The sequence below is a fragment of the Sander lucioperca genome, chromosome 7, assembly GCF_008315115.2.
Source record: "Sander lucioperca isolate FBNREF2018 chromosome 7, SLUC_FBN_1.2, whole genome shotgun sequence".
In the NCBI taxonomy this organism is placed as follows: Eukaryota; Metazoa; Chordata; class Actinopteri; order Perciformes; family Percidae; genus Sander; species Sander lucioperca.
In genome coordinates this window covers 18,521,602-18,525,920 of record NC_050179.1, presented here as the reverse complement: position 1 = coordinate 18,525,920, position 4,319 = coordinate 18,521,602, and the positions used below count along the sequence as shown (strand labels likewise).

General features: G+C 38.9%; 1 protein-coding gene across 5 annotated transcripts in view; it reads right to left on the bottom strand.

Annotated features, from left to right (window-relative positions):
• Positions 1-4,319, bottom strand: part of map1ab (microtubule-associated protein 1Ab) — a 76,954-nt gene that overhangs the window by 55,702 nt on the left and 16,933 nt on the right. The window lies entirely within an intron of this gene.

The following is a 4,319-nucleotide window of genomic DNA, read 5'->3' as shown; positions in this document are numbered from 1 at the left end:
TACACACACACACACACACACACACACACACACAGCCGCTGAGACAAGGTGAGAGGACAGAACTGCTGTGTCACACTGAGGGTCAGGACACTGTTACACAGCAAAATTAAAATGTGGTCACCTTGAATGATGTAAGAGCCAATGATACACAGCTGTGACGATGATGATGATGAAGATAATCAATGAGTAAGCTCCCATAGGGGATGGTCTAACAGAGCTTAATAATGTGCTACAAAATGAATGTCACTTCTTTCTGTGTTATTGGTACCGTAGATCCCCTGGCACAAGAACCGCAATAAAGTGATAATGAACACCAGTGATTTGCTCATGTATTTGTTTTGTTGTATTTCTTTCCTTTTTTGCATTAACACATGTTGCCAGTTTCCTATTTAATTTTTATTTTTTGGGGGCATTTTAGGCCTTTACTTTTATAGGACAGCTGAAGACATGAAAGTGGAGAGAGAGGGGAAAGACATGCAGCAAAGGGCCGCAGGGGGGAGTCGAACCTGTGGCCGCTGTGTCAAGGAGTAAACCTCTGTATATGGGCGCCTGCTGTATATATATATATATATATATATATATATATACACATAACAGTATGTATGAAGTAGTTAAATCGTTGCCAGAGATAATTTACACAAAAGAAGGTCAGAAAAACAGATCAGAAGGTGCCCTTCAACGCATTGATTCAAAGAATCCTTTGAGTAAGCAGATAAAGAATACGTGACTCTGTTGCACAGTGTGGAATAAAAATGTTACATCTAAATGTAAAGCTACTTACAGAGAAATGTGAGTGTGGTATTGAAGACGTTGAAGGTTAAGAAGTTAATTTGTAAAGAACAGTTCTACACTATTTAAACAGCTTAATGCCCTACGCCCTACTCTCAAGTCATTGATCGATTCTTGGGCCTGCATAATACTAACAGATAAGAAACTTAAGAGACTTAAGGCATCCATTGGTACCAAACAGGTCATGCTAGCTTGTCGTGAAAGGGAGCTAAATAACACTTCAGGTTTGGCTACATTTTGGCCAGGGAAAAACTGCCATGGCCATTTTCAAAGGGGTCTCTTGACCTCTCACCTCAAAATATCTGAATGAAAATAGGTTCTATGGTGGCTGGCTTAGCTCAGTTGGTAGAGCAGGCGCACATATATAGAGGTTTACTCCTTTTTTGGGGGACCTAAAAATGCCCCCCAAAAAAAAAGAAAGAAAAAAAAGAAAATGGGTTCTATGATTGGGCACCCACGAGTCTCCCCCTTGCAGACATGTCCACTTTATGCTAATCCCACGCACTTTTGGGCAAAAACCTTACAGTTATTCTCATGCAGTACAAATGTGTTATTTTCGCCGATTCTAAAGTGGTGTATTTGAATATTCTGCATACTGGGGACCCTAAACGGTCTTGGAATTGCAAAAAAATGGGTATGACTGGAAAGCTGAGACTCTTGTGAATTCAATGAGCCTAACTGTATTCATGTGTGATGAAGAAATTCCCCATAGTAATCACAGCCTCATGAAACTTTACAATCACAAACTACATGTATGTTTAGAAGAACGGAAGAGATTTGAGAGCTTCTTGGAACTAGTGTTAGTGAACAGTAGCCGGTGCTCTTTAGTAGGGGGCATGAACAAATCCAGTAGACATCAAGGAGGAACCCAAGGCACTCGTCTTCAAGAAAAATTATTTTAAAATGTCTTTAATATGTCTGGCACATTCTCAACACGCTGAAGTTATATTTTATTCTTATTCTATTGAGAATATGCCAGACGTATTAAAAGGCATTTTAAAATAATTTTTCTTGAAGACGAGTGCCTTGGGTTCCTCCTTGATGTCTATTAGATGTATGTTTTATTCCTTTCTGATTTTACTGTATGTTATGTTTTATTGTTTTTACTTCATGTAAAGACTTTGGATACCTGCTGGTTGCTGTAAAGCGCTATATAAATAAATGATTGATTGATTGATTGATTGATTGATTGATTGATTGATTGATTGATTGATTGATGAGAGACCGGAGGGTGTATTTGGTACCTGTCTCTCATTTGAAATGGTCTAGAACCGCATTTCTTCAAAAACTATTTCCCTGAAATGTTAGGTGGAACAAATTTGTGAGCTGAATATAGACTGTGAGTTGAATAACAAGGACCTTTTTGTCATGAAACTGGAATATCCACAGCGCTAGCGTATTTTGTTTACGAAGCCATTTGGGACTAAATTAAAACAGAAATCTCATGCAATATGGAAAGTGCAGAAGTGAGGAGTGTAATGTTGTTTTTTTTAATGACTAATTGTTGTGCAGTCCTACATTATATGAAAGGAAAACACCAAGGAGTTAAAAAAAAGGCTCAGCTCAGAAGCCCAGAAACATCAGGTAGAAAGCAGCGGAAATAAGGAGCCGACACCGTATCCTGGCACTGGGGAAAAGGGCTCCCAGCTTCCCAACCATAACTTCTGCTGCCACTGTGCTCAATCGATTCCTTCAAGGCAATCTAGCTGAGCCTAACAGTGATGAAAATGTCTTCTTCTCGCCATCCAATATAGGAGACAGACACATAAATTGACACAGGAAGAAATATGTTAGAGGCAGGAGGTGATTGGGGATGGGAATAGGAAGGAACAATGGCACCATAAACATGAGAGAGGTAAGGTAGTAAGTAGTGCCTTCGTCGTGTGGCTTCAGAAATGTGTACAACATGACAAACATCACAGATTAGTTGAGTAAATCAGGTTTAGTGTGAGGTGTGTGTTTGTACATGTATGACAGAGAACAGCTGGATTTTTCTGTTTGTTTGTTTGTTTGTTTGTTTGTTTGTTTGTCTGTCTGTATTTGTCAGCAGGATAACAGAAAACCGACTGGCCCAATGTTCATGAAACTTGGTAGAAGGGTGTAGCATGGGCCAAGGAAGAACCCATTACATTTTGGAGCGGATCCGAAGGATACACAAATAATTTTTCACTTTCGTTAACATTGCAAGATAGGGCATTTGTGCTGCAATCATGTGGTGTCGGAATAATTGGAAAACTAATTGGAGTTGGGAAAAGTTCCCAACTCGGAAAAATTCACACTGCATTAACATTGTGAAATAGGGCATGACTTGGCAGGGGTCTGCGCTCTCCGAGTGCCCTTCTAATTACCTTGTGCAACCCTCGTACAGAAAGTAAATGATCTAATATTTATGATCTCAACGAAAAGGTAAACAGATGAGGTCAACAAAGTGTCTTATTGCATAATATCCTCAGAGTCACATTTATGGGTGATTATTTCCAATCACTCCCACCTGTTTACCGCCCGTATCACTTACAGATTACATTCTGCCATCATGAATATCTTAATGGAATAAATACATTTTAAACTACTTTGGATTGATTGTCTTGGATCTGACTAATTTTGTTTTTCAAGATACATCAAAGTAAGCTGTATCAACGTGGTGGTCAATCCAAGAAAAACAAACAAAGCACAAATGTATACTTTTATGAAAATATAGTTAATATAACTGGTTTCTTGTAATGTGCGTATGGTAATTGGAGATAATAACTTACCCATTTTTTTTTATTGACCACAAAAGCAGTGAGTGGAACCACAACTGGGCTCAGCTCAAATCCCGTCAGATCATATTTTTCCCCGTCTCTCCCCCTCACACATTTCCCTCACGGCTATTCTACTGTCTGTACAAAGAAATAAAAATAGTGGGTGGACAGCCCGTTCTCCCTTTAAAAAACAGACCTGGTCGGCAAAAAACATCACTGAATGAATAAAAAAAATGATGCCTAAATGATTTGTTGGTTAGATGTTAGGGATAGTTGCGGATGAGAGCGTGCAGCTAAACATCATGACTTGGACGTCTGCACTTCTTCAGTAAAGATTACAGCTGCATGTGAATAATTCCTTATTGGTGCCTTCATATGAGACTTTCCCTCTCCCATTCAAATAGATCTCCAACATTACAAGCAACCAATATGTTTCAAAGTTCAGAGCCAAAGTGCAAATACTTCTGTGAGCTGTTAGAGGAAAAGTGTCAGAAACAGAAAGGATATGAGAACTGAGGAAAGAGATAAAATAGGTTTTATTTAAAGTATTTAAATGTAAAAATTAATTAATTCAAGCCTAAAATTATGAAGTGAGAAAGAAGTGCAAGAAATAACAGCAATAAGAGCTTACAGGGGATGTAGACGGGTTTCCTTTACTTCCAGATAAGCATATATTACAGCAAGTAGAGGGGGAAGATTTGGGAGAGGGGATATGACTAAATGGGAAGAACAAAGGAGGTTATACTTCCTTCCTAATATACGGGACTCTCAGGCCCATGCATGTGTGCA